General features: G+C 43.1%; 1 protein-coding gene across 8 annotated transcripts in view; it reads left to right on the forward strand.

Annotated features, from left to right (window-relative positions):
* LOC128696160 (uncharacterized) overlaps window positions 1-14407 on the forward strand; it is a 175533-nt gene that overhangs the window by 117285 nt on the left and 43841 nt on the right. For 2 of the 8 annotated variants that reach the window (XR_011393286.1, XR_011393284.1), the window contains one exon: window positions 11172-11297. The exons of the other annotated variants lie outside the window; for them this stretch is intronic. The gene's annotated coding sequence lies outside the window, so the exon portion shown is untranslated. The remainder of the gene's footprint in view (window positions 1-11171; window positions 11298-14407) is intronic. 8 annotated transcript variants of the gene reach the window in all.

Below are 14407 nucleotides of genomic sequence, written 5' to 3' on the forward strand. Positions count from 1 at the left end.
CTGGTGTGAGTGACACTGGTGTGAGTGACACTGGTGTGAGTGACACTGGTGTGAGTGACACTGGTGTGAGTGACACTGGTGTGAGTGACACTGGTGTGAGTGACACTGTTTTGAGTGACACTGGTGTGAGTGACACTGGTGTGAGTGACACTGGTGTGAGTGACACTGGTGTGAGTGACACTGGTGTGAGTGACACTGGTGTGAGTGACACTTGTGTGAGTGACACTGGTGTGAGTGACACTGTTGTGAGTGAAACTGGTGTGAGTGACACTGTTGCGAGTGACACTGGCGTGAGTGACACTTGTGTGAGTGACACTGGTGTGAGTGATACTGGTGTGAGTGACACTGGTGTGAGTGACACTGGTGTGAGTGACACTGGTGTGAGTGACACTGGTGTGAGTGACACTGGTGTGAGTGACACTGGTGTTAGTGACACTGGTGTGAGTGACACTGGTGTGAGTGACACTGGTGTGAGTGACACTGGTGTGAGTGACACTGTTGTGAGTGACACTGGTGTGAGTGACACTGGTGTGAGTGACACTTGTGTGAGTGACACTGGTGTGAGTGACACTGTTGTGAGTGACACTGTTGTGAGTGACACTTGTGTGAGTGACACTGGTGTGAGTGACACTGGTGTGAGTGACACTGGTGTGAGTGACACTGTTGTGAGTGACACTGTTATGAGTGACACTGTTGTGAGTGACACTTGTGTGAGTGACACTGGTGTGAGTGACACCGTTGTGAGTGACACTGGTGTGAGTGACACTGGTGTGAGTGACACTGGTGTGAGTGACACTGGTGTGAGTGACACTGTTGTGAGTGACACTGGTGTGAGTGACACTGTTGTGAGTGACACTGGTGTGAGTGACACTGGTGTGAGTGACACTGGTGTGACTGACACTGGTGTGACTGACACTGGTGTGACTGACACTGGTGTGAGTGACACTGGTGTGAGTGACACTGGTGTGAGTGACACTGGTGTGAGTGACACTGTTGTGAGTGACACTGGTGTGAGTGACACTGTTGTGAGTGACACTGGTGTGAGTGACACTGGTGTGAGTGACACTGGTGTGAGTGACACTGGTGTGAGTGACACTGTTGTGATTGACACTGGTGTGAGTGACACTGGTGTGAGTGACACTGGTGTGAGTGACACTGGTGTGAGTGACACTGGTGTGAGTGACACTGGTGTGAGTGACACTGGTGTGAGTGACACTGGTGTGAGTGACACTGGTGTGAGTGACACTGGTGTGAGTGACACTGTTGTGAATGACACTGGTGTGAGTGACACTGGTGTGAGTGACACTGGTGTGAGTGACACTGTTGTGAGTGACACTGGTGTGAGTGACACTGGTGTGAGTGACACTGGTGTGAGTGACACTGGTGTGAGTGACACTGGTGTGAGTGACATTGGTCTGAGTGACACTGGTGTGAGTGACACTGGTGTGAGTGACACTGGTGTGAGTGACACTGGTGTGAGTGACACTGGTGTGAGTGACACTGGTGTGAGTGATACTGGTGTGAGTGACACTGGTGTGAGTGATACTGGTGTGAGTGATACTGGTGTGTATGACACTGGTGTGAGTGATACTGGTGTGAGTGATACTGGTGTGTATGACACTGGTGTGAGTGATACTGGTGTGAGTGATACTGGTGTGATACTGGTGTGAGTGATACTGGTGTGAGTGACATTGGTGTGAGTGACACTGGTGTGAGTGATACTGGTGTGAGTGATACTGGTGTGTATGACACTGGTGTGAGTGATACTGGTGTGAGTGATACTGGTGTGATACTGGTGTGAGTGATACTGGTGTGTATGACACTGGTGTGAGTGATACTGGTGTGAGTGATACTGGTGTGTATGACACTGGTGTGAGTGATACTGGTGTGAGTGACACTGGTGTGAGTGACACTGGTGTGAGTGACACTGGTGTGAGTGACACTAGTGTGAGTGACACTGGTGTGAGTGACACTGGTGTGAGTGACACTGGTGTGAGTGACACTGGTGTGAGTGACACTGGTGTGAGTGACACTGGTGTGAGTGATACTGGTGTGAGTGACACTGGTGTGAGTGACACTGGTGTGAGTGACACTGGTGTGAGTGACACTGGTGTGAGTGACACTGGTGTGAGTGACACTGGTGTGAGTGACACTGGTGTGAGTGACAATGGTGTGAGTGACACTGGTGTGAGTGACACTGGTGTGAGTGACACTGGTGTGAGTGATACTGGTGTGAGTGACACTGGTGTGAGTGACGCTGGTGTGAGTGACTCTAACGCAGTTATTACAGTATGGAAATAAATGCTGGTGCCTAGGGGTAAAAGACTTGTCTAAGGACATTTAAAATATTAAAATACACCAACCCAGGGCCAAGCTTCTTCCTTCACAAAAACTAGATAGCAATACTTGTATTAATTATCAGGATGGGCAATTAAATTCAGTTTTATAAAAATATAACAACATTTATAGTAAAGTAACATATACAACATATAACCCACCCTCCACATAACACATAAAACACACCAATATACCAGTACCAGGCACTATAGGCCACCTGCAAAATATTACCTAAACTCACTAGTACAACCGTACTGGTTACTTAAACAGTGGGGCTTCATGACAACATTCCCGCTGCTGGACTCAGCTTGTAGGCAAAAAACTATTATCTGAACTCTTCAAAAGATGCCCTCCAAATACAAGGGTAAAATTGTAAGAATACAAAAACAATAAAGTAACCTATGGCCTAAATTTACTCCAAATACAACCCACATACTTAATAAAACACCACGACGTCCTGTTCCAGCCACCACTCTTCTGGTACTGACACACACACACACACCATGATGTCCTGCTCCGACCACCACTCTTCTGGTACTGACACACACATACTATGACGTCTTGCTCTAGCCACCACTCTTAGGGTACTGACACACACACACACCATGATGTCCTGCTCCGACCACCACTCTTCTGGTACTGACACACACATACTATGACGTCTTGCTCTAGCCACCACTCTTAGGGTACTGACACACACACACACCATGATGCCCTGCTCCAGCCACCACTCTTCTGGTACTGACACACACATACTATGACGTCTTGCTCTAGCCACCACTCTTAGGGTACTGACACACACACACACCATGATGCCCTGCTCCAGCCACCACTCTTCTGGTACTGACACACACATACTATGACGTCTTGCTCTAGCCACCACTCTTAGGGTACTGACACACACACACACCATGATGCCCTGCTCCAGCCACCACTCTTCTGGTACTGACACACACATACTATGACGTCTTGCTCTAGCCACCACTCTTAGGGTACTGACACACACACACACACCATGATGCCCTGCTCCAGCCAGCACTCTTCTGGTACTGACATACACACCATGATGTCCTGCTCCAGCCACCACTCTTCTGGTACTGACATACACACCATGATGCCCTGCTCCAGCCACCACTCTTCTGGTACTGACATACACACCATGATGTCCTGCTCCAGCCAGCACTCTTCTGGTGCGAGCACACACACACACCATGATGTCCTGCTCCACCTACCACTCTTCTGGTGCTCACACACACACACCATGATGTCATGCTCAGGTTACCATTCTTCTGGTACTGACAAACACACACACACACCATAATGTCCTGCTTCAGCCACCACTCTTCTGGTACTGACACACACACACACACACACCATGAATTCCTGCTCCGAGCACCACTTTTCTGGTACTGACACACACACACCTTGATGTGCTGCTCCAGCAACCACTCTTCTGATACTGGAACTTACAGAACATGATGTCCTGCTCCAGCCACCACTCTTCAGGTACTGACACGCACACACCCGGATATAAATCCTCAGGAAAGACAGAGGGAGGAGAGGGGGAGGAGGAGTTGCACTGCTCATTAAAAACCAGTGGAGTTTTGAGAAAATGGAAGGAATGGACGGCACAGGCGAAAGGGACTTCTTAGTAGGAACAATCCAGTCCGAGGGACATAAGGTGATAATTGCAGTAATGTTCAACCCACCACAGAACTGCAGGAGGCCAAGAGAAGAATACGATGAGAGCAACAGAGCAATGGTCGACACACTAGCCGAGGTGGCCAGAAGAGCACATATGGGGGGAGCAAAGCTACTAGTTATGGGTGATTTCAATCACAACGAGATTGACTGGGAAAACCTGGAACCTCATTGGGGTCCCGAAACATGGAGAGCCAAGATGATGGATGTGGTTCTGGAAAACCTCATGCATCAACATGTTAGAGACACCACCAGAGAGAGAGGTGAGGATGATCCAGCAAGACTGGGTCTTGTATTCACCTTGAGTAGTTCGTACATCGAGGATATCATGTATGAACGACCCCTAGGAGCTAGTGATCATGTGGTTCTGTGCTTTGACTACATAGTTGAGCTCCAAGTGGAGAGAGTAGCAGGAATAGGATGGGAAAACCAAACTACAAAAGGGGGAACTACTTAGGCATTAGGAACTTTCTGCAAGACATTCAGTGGGAGAGGGAACTGACAGGGAAACCAGTACAAGAAATGATGGACTATGTGACAACAAAATGCAAGGAGGCAGAGGAGAGGTGTGTTCCCAGAAATAAAGGGAAGAGCAGAACGAGTCCATGATTCACCCAAAGATGTAGGGAGGCAAAAACTAGGTGTACTAGAGAATATAAAAGGTACAGAAGACAGAGAACTCAGGAAAATAAAGAGATTAGCTGAAGAGCCAGAAACGAATATGCACAGATAAGAAGGTAGGCTCAGCGACAATATGAAAATGACATTGCATCGAAAGTCAAGTCTGACCCAAAGCTGTTGTATAGCCACACCAGGAGGAAAACAACAGTCAAGGACCAGGTAATCAGACTGAGGAAGGGTGAATGGGAGTTCACAAGAAACGACCGGGAGGTATGTCAGGAGCTCAACACGAGATTTAAAGAAGTATTTACAGCAGAAACCAGTAGGACTCCAGGAAATCAGAACAGGGGGGAACACCAACAAGTGCTGGATGAGGTACACATAACCAAGGAGGAAGTGAAGAAGCTGCTATGTGAACTTGACACCTCAAAGGCAGTGGGACCAGACAACATCTCTCCGTGGGTCCTTAGAGAGGGAGCAGAGATGCTCTGTGTGCCATTAACAAAGATCTTCAACACATCCATTGAAACTGGGCAACTCCCTGAGGTATGGAAGACGGCAAATGTAGTCCCAGTTTTTAAAAAGGGAGACAGACATTAGGCATTAAACTACAGACCTGTATCACTAACGTGTATAGTATGTAAAGTCATGAAGATCATCAGGAGGAGAGTGGTGGAGCACCTGGAAAGAAACAAGTGTACAATTGACAACCAGCACGGTTTCAGGGAAGGAAAATCTTGTGTCACAAACCTACTGGAGTTTTATGACAAGGTGACAGAAGTAAGACAAGAGAGAGAGGGGTGGATCGACTGCGTTTTTTTTTTTTTTGGACTGCAAGAAGGCCTTCGACACAATTCCTCACAAGAGGTTACTGCAAAAGCTAGAGGATCAGGCACACATAACAGGAAAGGCACTGCAATGGATCGGAGAATACCTGACAGGGAGGCAACAACGAATCATGGTATGTGACGAGGTGTCAGAGTGGGCGCCTGCGACAAGTAGGGTTCCACAGGGGTCAGTCCTATGACCTGTGCTGTTTTTGGTATATATGAATGACATAACGGAAGAGATAGACTCAGAAGTGTCCTTGTTTGCAGATGATGTGAAGTTAATGAGAAGAATCAAATCGGACGAGGATCAGGCAGGACTACAAAGAGACCTGGACAGGCTATAAGCCTGGTCCAGCAACTGGCTCCTTGAGTTTAACCCTGCCAAATGCAAAGTCATGAAGATTGGGGAAGGGCAAAGAAGACCGCAGACACAATATAGTCTAGATGGCCAAAGACTGCAAACCTCACTCAAGGAAAAAGATCTGGGGGTGAGTATAATAGTGGTGATTGCTAAAGCAGATACTAGGGTGTACTAGGTGACTGGAAAAGAGAAATAAATATTATTGTATATGAGTAAAAGAGCGAAGAGTGAAAATGGCAGGCATTAGGGGGGTACAGGCTGCCATAATTATATTTATCTTTCTTCTTCAATTCCATGAAGAAAGAAATCAGTCATGGGGGCTGGAAAAGGTGAATGGACACAGTAAAAGCCCAACAGTTGCCATCCTACCAGAAAAGTAAATGTCACTATCGCCACAAGGTCTGGCAACACCGCATACCCAAACAAAAACAGTGGCACACAGCTCTTATTGTAGCGCTCTTAAGTGGTGATATCCAAATTAATCCAGGACCTCAAACTATTGCGCAGAGGCAAAACAGACAGATAATTGACGGCGATAATGACGGTCTAGTAGCTAGGAATGATAACCTTAACTCCATATGTAATGCATACATAGGTCAATGTGAGACAATACAGCCATTATTATCTCAAACACTACCAAACAGATGCATACACTGTACTAAAGTACGCATGAAAAACAGAAAAGGCACCTTATGTAAAATGTATAATGGGTGGGTGCATGATGGATGTATGTACAATTATAGTAACGGTGCCAGAATTCATGTTGTGTGTAACAAATGCACTTTGGCACAGTTACCCTTTAGCAGTGGTGACATTGATTTACCTAATTTTAATACATATGGCCCATTGCCATGTATTGATGATTATAATTGTTTTATGAAAACAGGCCTTCACTTTATTCATGTCAACGCAACATCACTTCTTCTTAAATTGGCAGAGATTAGGATTCTAGCTAATAAAATTAGGGCGGCAGTTATAACAATCTCTGAATCTTGGTTGGATGATACGGTGACTGACGACGAGGTCAAATATAAAACGCTTACATAGGAACAGAAAGGGTGGTGGAGTATGTGCCTACATTAGAAATGACTTAGCTTACAACCCAAGACCTGATTTAAATAACAATAAACTGGAGATTCTATGGTTTGAAGTGCTGCTTCCCAAGACCAAACCTATCTTAGTAGGAACTAGTTACCGCCCTCCTACCCAGGACCAGTTCTTAGAAGACTTTTCCAGAGTCTTGTCCGGAGTTGAAAGCAATTGCGAAACAATAATACTGGGAGACTTCAATATCTGTTTTCAGCAACAAAATAACGGGCTATGCAAAAGATATAAGCAAATTCTAGGTTTAAATAGTTACACTCAACTAATTAATACACCAACCCGGATGACACAGTTCTCAGCCACCCTAATTGACCACATACTTTGTAACCGCTCTGAGAACATTAGTCAGGTCTTAGTGATCATTTCATCATTTACTACACTAGCAAAATCACTAGGGATAGGATAGGCCTACACAGGACAATAAAAATGAGGTCAACTAGAAACTACAGTAAAGAAACACTGGTAAATAGGCTTCACAATTGTGACTGGACAGAGATAACAAGTTGCACGGACGTTAACGATGCCTGGGAAAAATTCAAAACAATGTTCACTACCATCCTTGATAATATTGTACCAGTTAAAGAGGTTAGGATTAAACGAAGAACTGAACCCTGGATGACTACTGAGATATTAGATAATATGAAATTCAGAGACCAGCTGCTAAAAAGATTTAAAGCAAACAGACAGGATATTGCAGCACTAAATGAATTCCAAAGGGTGAGGAACAGAGTGTGGAGACTTATAAAAGGAGCAAAGGCAAAACACTATTGCTCAAAAATTGAAGAATATAAGCATAACCCCAGGAAGCTCTGGCAACAACTAAAACATTTGGGGTATAGCCATAAACCAGTAGATAGGTCTAACATAGTACTCACTATGGATAACGAGGTATGCCACGAAACATCTAAGGTGGCAAATTGTTAAAATTCCTACTACACATCTGTTGCATCAACACTATTAAGTAAACTACCAGCTGCATCAAATACCTTTAACACAGACTCTGATAAGTTTCAAACATATAATAATGTTGGTAGAATTACCGACAATATATAAAGTAAAAGGACACAAGTGCAACTAATGTGACATTTTATTGTGGCAACGTTTCGCCCTCCAGAAACTTTGTCAAGCCGATACAAACAGTATATGGACACTGAGGGTATATATAGGCTCAGAGTGAGGTGCAATACTAGTAGTAGTAGTAGTAGTAGTGACAAAAGTTGTAGTAGTAGTAGTAATACAATATGGTAGAACAATTAATTCGTACATGAGTAAAAGGATATAAAAGCTATTACTTGGGTAACATAAAAATAGGTTAGACAAACATAGACCGGATAGAGGCAGCGAGTTTCAGTGTTCATTCTCTGTAATGTGCTTTGTGTAGTATAACAGAAGACTATGTGATGGCAGGGTTTACTGTTTTCAGGAGGATTCTTGATAAGAAATGTGTTCATTGAGGCGGGTGTCGAGGTTTCTTGCTGTTTCACTTACGTAAATCTTGTCACAGCCTCCACAGGGTATAGTGTAAACTCCTGCGTTGACTGGTTCGTGGTGCTTGGATTTTGTCCTGGTTAGATCCTTTATTAAAGTGCTGGAAGCGATGGCGACTCTGGTGTTAGCTTGTGAAAGTACTTTAGAAACGTTCAGTGCAACCTGGCTGTTGGGAAGAATTATAACTTTGTTGGGAGTTGTGTTGGTGAGTGGAGAATTAATGATCTGAAGAGCTCTTTTCTTGCAGTCTTTGATGAAAAAGGAAGGAAAATGTAACTCAGTGAATGTTTGGTGAATGTATGTACATTCCTCGTCAAGAAACTCAGGACTACAAATTCGGTATGCTCTTAGGAAAAACCCGATGATGATGCCTCTTTTGGTCTTAGTATCTTGACTGGAATAGATGTGTGTGAGATCATTTTATTGGTAGGTTTCCGATAAACTTGAAATCTTAGGTTGTTGTCTACTTTGTGAATGAGGACGTCGAGGAAAGGTAACTTGTCATTGGACTCTTCTTCTAGTGTAAACTGGATCGCCGGTTCAACTGGGTTGAGCCTTGCCTGAAGATTCCGTATTTCAAAACGTTTGAGAGTTATTACGAGAACGTCGTCCACGTAACGTAACCAAGTGACGCTTGAAGGGATGATGTTGGCGAAGTGTTCGGACTCTAGGTGTTCCATGTATAAGTTGGCTAGGACGGCATTGATGGGGGACCCCATTCCCATGCCGTAGGTTTGTTTGTAGAGCTTGTTATTGAAAGAAAAACAGTTGAAATTAACACAGAGTTCAATCAAGTCAACAAAATCTCAGGGAGGTAGAGGAAGATTAAGGTCCTGATTGACTTTACGTCGTAGAACCTCGATGGCTTTTGCGGTAGGTATTTTTGTGAAGAGGGAAGTCACGTCCAAACTGCTTAGTTTCTTGTTACGGATGGAGAGGTTTCGGATGCGGCTGAGAAGGTCTCCTGAATGTTTAAGATGAGCGGGGCTGATGGTCCCCAGAAGGCAGGAAAGATGTTTGGCAAGAACTCCGGCTAGTTTGTGTGGAGCACTGCCTATACCTGACATGATTTGTCTGATAGGAATATTGTGTTTATGGGTCTTGGGTAAACCATACATGTGTGCTGGTTTAGGGCTGCTGGGTAACAAGTACAGAAGTTTCTTCCCTTCTCTAGTGCGTTTGAGTATTTGTCTGGTTTTGTATAAAAAATCTTTGGTGAGTGTCTCCCACTGTTGAGTGCTGATGGGTTCGTATATAGACTGATCATTCAAGAGGTCCATCATTTTAGTGTTGTAGTCACTGGTGGTGAGTATGACGACTCCACCTCCTTTGTCGGCGGTGGTGACGATAATGTTGGGGTCGTTGGCGAGGTCCTTAAGGGCAGTGATGTATCGTCTAGGAAGATTAGAAGAAGAAGGTTCACATAAAGCTGCAGTGAGAAGGCCCTGTATATAACCCTTCTGGAAGTTGCTGTCACTGTGTCTATGGTTCCTGGTAACTAGATTGAGTTGATAGTTAGGTTTGCGTATGTTGGTGGTAAATTTGAGTCCCAGACTCAGTGCTTGTTTTTCGTAGTCGGTTAAGGTGCGTGACGATAAGTTGTTTATCAGGGATTCGCGTCCCATTTCCTTCCATCGACTGTTAGTGCAGAGGTACTGAAGTTTGCGATTGAGTTTGATCTGTTGGAGGTTGGCTGTGGTGACTGTGTTGAGAATATGCTCAGCAGTGTGTTGGTCAATCTGAAGATTGGCCCTCATATTCCTTGCAGTTTCAAAGGTTTCCTTAGCGATGTTAGAAAGTTCTTCGGCACATTCAGTTAAGTAAGCTTGGGTAGCTGGAGAGAAGGGGTGCTTGGAGTTGGAGAGTTGTGCGGGAGTAGACTTAGGGATCACCTTCTCTGCCAGGCAATCTTGTAGGAAGTTGTGTCTGTTGCGATAGCTGTGAGCACGAAGAAGGGTGTCCAAATTACTCAACCACACCTACCTACCTACCACTGTTTTTCATTTTTATATCGGGTCCTAGCACCTTATTTTACGGCTCACATTGCGGGTCAAGACATAAGATTACTTCATCGTACCTGAGCGCCAATGAGAAAAGCCTTGCTACGTGAGTTCCTCGAGTTTAAGCACAATTTTTTCGAGATATCGACATGTTGAGAGTAGTAGAGAATGCCGACAAGCGCCCTTCCAGTGATAATAAGCTTTTTACACAGACATTTGCGAGTGTTGACACAATTTTTTTTTGTTCTCAGTGATTTCTTAGTGACATTTATTTTTCAGTGATTTCTTAGTGACATTCAGTGACTCTTGATTACATCCTGTTTGCAATATTTTTTTTTTCTCTTTCTTCAGTGTTTAAATTTTTGTGCTTTATTTTTGTCTGTTGTGTTGTGTTCCTTTTTTTATATACTTGAAGTAAGTATTTTTTCCATTTTTCCCCTGTTGTGTGCACTATATAAGCAATATAAACTTGTGTTTACACTTCACAATTATGGTGTGTACACAGTACTGTGTTCCTTGCCCAGTAAGTTATGAAGTAAAGTAATTCAGTAACTGTTATATTATATTCTTCATCACAACTCAGTGTTGTCTCAGTTATTTTTTTCCCCAGCATTTGTATATTCTTGCTGCTTTTTTTATTAACTCATTTCCTATTTTAGTGTGTGTTGAACATTCTTTTGTGTTAATTCTTTTTATTTAGTCAGTGTCTAATTTGTTCTATCTCCACAGACACTAGTGCCATTATTTTGTTTGAAGCAAGACAATTATTTCCAATTTTGGTCAACACAAGACCTTATTGCAAGAAAATTCTCATAGTATTGTGCATATATTGCTGTGTTGTGTTCCTGCATCACTGTGAGTGTTAACCTTTCTCTGTTTTGTGTTTTGTGCCTTCTATTATTTTTCATATTTCATTGAACAAATTCACTCTTAGTGCAATTTTTAACTTCTTCTTTTAAAGTAAATCATTCTTTTGTTTGTTCAGTCAGTGTTACTTAAGCTGCAGTTAAGAGTTAAAGTGTTCAATCAGTTCATTCCTTGATCATTTTTTTATTGTTTTTGTAAACTGCATTTTCTTGTGTGTGCAATTTTTTTTTCGGCAATATTGACTCAATATGCAATGACTCTTGTGCAAATATTGTGCTGCCATTAATTTCTTTCTTTCAGAATTTTTTTATGTAGTGTTGCGTTGTGCAGTAATTTTTGATTAGTAATTGTTATTTGCAATATTGCTACAGTTTATTTCAGTGCAAAATTCTGTGATTTCAGTTTTACATTTCTTGTGTTTTGTGCATAATATTTTATTCTTTGTGTGCCATTTTTTTTTTTTTAGAGAATTGCTTTCCCAGTCCATTTTAATTTTGCACAAGATTTATTGATTCCATTTTATCATTTTATCATTTATTGTTGAATTTCTTTATTGAACTGAGAGTAAAGACAACTCACTGTGCCATTAATTCAAATTAAAGTAAATCTGATCTGAGTAAATTACAATTTCTCTTGATTATCGAAGTGTTACTTATCCATATGAGTGTTTTATGTGAGTTTTCCTTGCTCTACAGTGTGACTTATTATTTTCTTTTACTTATGTAGAATAGTTAAGCCTTTTCTCTCATTTCAGCTTATTGTGCCTTATATTCTCTCTATTATTCTTGCTTTTATGTCCTTCAGTAAGTTCCCTGAGAAGATGTCCCAGTCATTTTTGTTTGCTCACTTAGTGTATCATGCCAGTAAAAGTCAATATGAATCAGTCCACAGTCCCAATATTCCATTACTGACTAAAAGACAATACCTAGCCCTTGAGCAATATGTTTGTTCTCACAGCTTGTATCTGAGATTTGTTGAAGTGCTGTGGAATGTGAAGTTCAGATTAAGTTCCTATAGATCCGTGAATTACTTTTTAACGTAGCCGAGCGGTCAGGCACTAGAAAGACTGTCACTCCTGTCTGGAATCCAGCCACAGTATCGTGCACGCAGGATACTGTACAGTTACCTCGGGCTTCAGAGGAACCTCAGACAACCCTGGGTGCTGAGACTACTATCCCTGCGATGGCGACTTGTTCAAGTATTCGTTCCTTCCAGGGGACGCTTTGTGAAGAACATTACTTGTAATGAGTTATGCCATCTCATGCTGATGTCACAAGCTGTTGCAGAAAGACGTTTCTGTGGCTAGTGTACTCACTTGAGTGTTGTTGGTGTTCCTTGTGTTCCAGATGGTGATACTATCCTAGTTGACAGTAACACATGCAATGTAAAAAGTTATTTCTCGAGTAACCTTCACATGTTAACGTTTGTAACCTCGTGTCACTGTGTGCGACTCAGAATGAATACCAGTATTGTCGACTGTGTTCATTTCTTTTCCTCTGTGCTTGCAGTGAGAGATAGTAGATCTGTTCTCCCTTTCTCATATTGCTTGTTATAGCGTTACTTTTTTCAATCGGGTAGAGTCATCCACTCCACCGAGTTTGTCATAGCAACTCGTACCAGCTTAGCTCAAAGTGTTTTTAGAAGAATCCGTGAGACACTTCGTAAATCAACAGCAGAATTTACAAAAGCAACTAATAGCCATGCTAAACCAACCAAAGTTAAAGTGGGTTCGAGAGTTATGCTGACTAACTTCCTGGAGTTTACCTGGAGAGAGTTCCGGGAGTCAACGCCCCCGCGGCCCGGTCTGTGACCAGGCCTCCTGGTGGATCAGAGCCTGATCAACCAGGCTGTTGCTGCTGGCTGCACGCAAACCAACGTACGAGCCACAGCCCGGCTGATCAGGAACTGACTTTAGGTGCTTGTCCAGTGCCAGCTTGAAGACTGCCAGGGGTCTGTTGGTAATCCCCCTTATGTGTGCTGGGAGGCAGTTGAACAGTCTCGGGCCCCTGACACTTATTGTATGGTCTCTTAACGTGCTAGTGACACCCCTGCTTTTCATTGGGGGGATGGTGCATCGTCTGCCAAGTCTTTTGCTTTCGTAGTGAGTGATTTTCGTGTGCAAGTTTGGTACTAGTCCCTCTAGGATTTTCCAGGTGTATATAATCATGTATCTCTCCCTCCTGCGTTCCAGGGAATACAGGTTTAGGAACCTCAAGCGCTCCCAGTAATTGAGGTGTTTTATCTCCGTTATGCGCGCCGTGAAAGTTCTCTGTACATTTTCTAGGTCGGCAATTTCACCTGCCTTGAAAGGTGCTGTTAGTGTGCAGCAATATTCCAGCCTAGATAGAACAAGTGACCTGAAGAGTGTCATCATGGGCTTGGCCTCCCTAGTTTTGAAGGTTCTCATTATCCATCCTGTCATTTTTCTAGCAGATGCGATTGATACAATGTTATGGTCCTTGAAGGTGAGATCCTCCGACATGATCACTCCCAGGTCTTTGACGTTGGTGTTTCGCTCTATTTTGTGGCCAGAATGTGTTTTGTACTCTGATGAAGATTTAATTTCCTCAACAAAACATCCGCAATGCCTAAGCTTGATCAAAAGTTTGTTGGTCCTTATTGAGTAGTTGAACATATCAATGGCAATAAGTATAAGGTTAGAGAAATTAGTATGGATCAGTATAAAGAATTGCATTTAGATCATATGAAGTTAGTATGCAATGTCGAGGATGATATTTCTACCCAGACTAATGTGACAGACACTGACAATCCTCCTGGCTCTGTACCCTCTACCTCTAACACTCAGTCAGATGATCAACCTGAATGCCATTATTCTTTGCATACACGACAAGTAATGAGAAACCCTCAATTATCTTTTGTAGATACTTGTTCAGATCTCCCTCAGGCAATGCATGTGTTAACCATTGCAAAGGAATTCGATCTTCCCAAAGACGATAACCATTCTGCATATGTAAATCTTACTCTCACAGAGTTGAGTTTAAATGTACATAGCCTGTATAATTAGATGATCAAGCTGAATGAAGTCATCAACTGTGTGTTTATGATTAGCTGATTAGTTTTCAATTTTTTTTTGTGTT

The sequence above is a fragment of the Cherax quadricarinatus genome, chromosome 48 (genome assembly GCF_038502225.1).
Source record: "Cherax quadricarinatus isolate ZL_2023a chromosome 48, ASM3850222v1, whole genome shotgun sequence".
Classification (NCBI taxonomy): Eukaryota; Metazoa; Arthropoda; class Malacostraca; order Decapoda; family Parastacidae; genus Cherax; species Cherax quadricarinatus.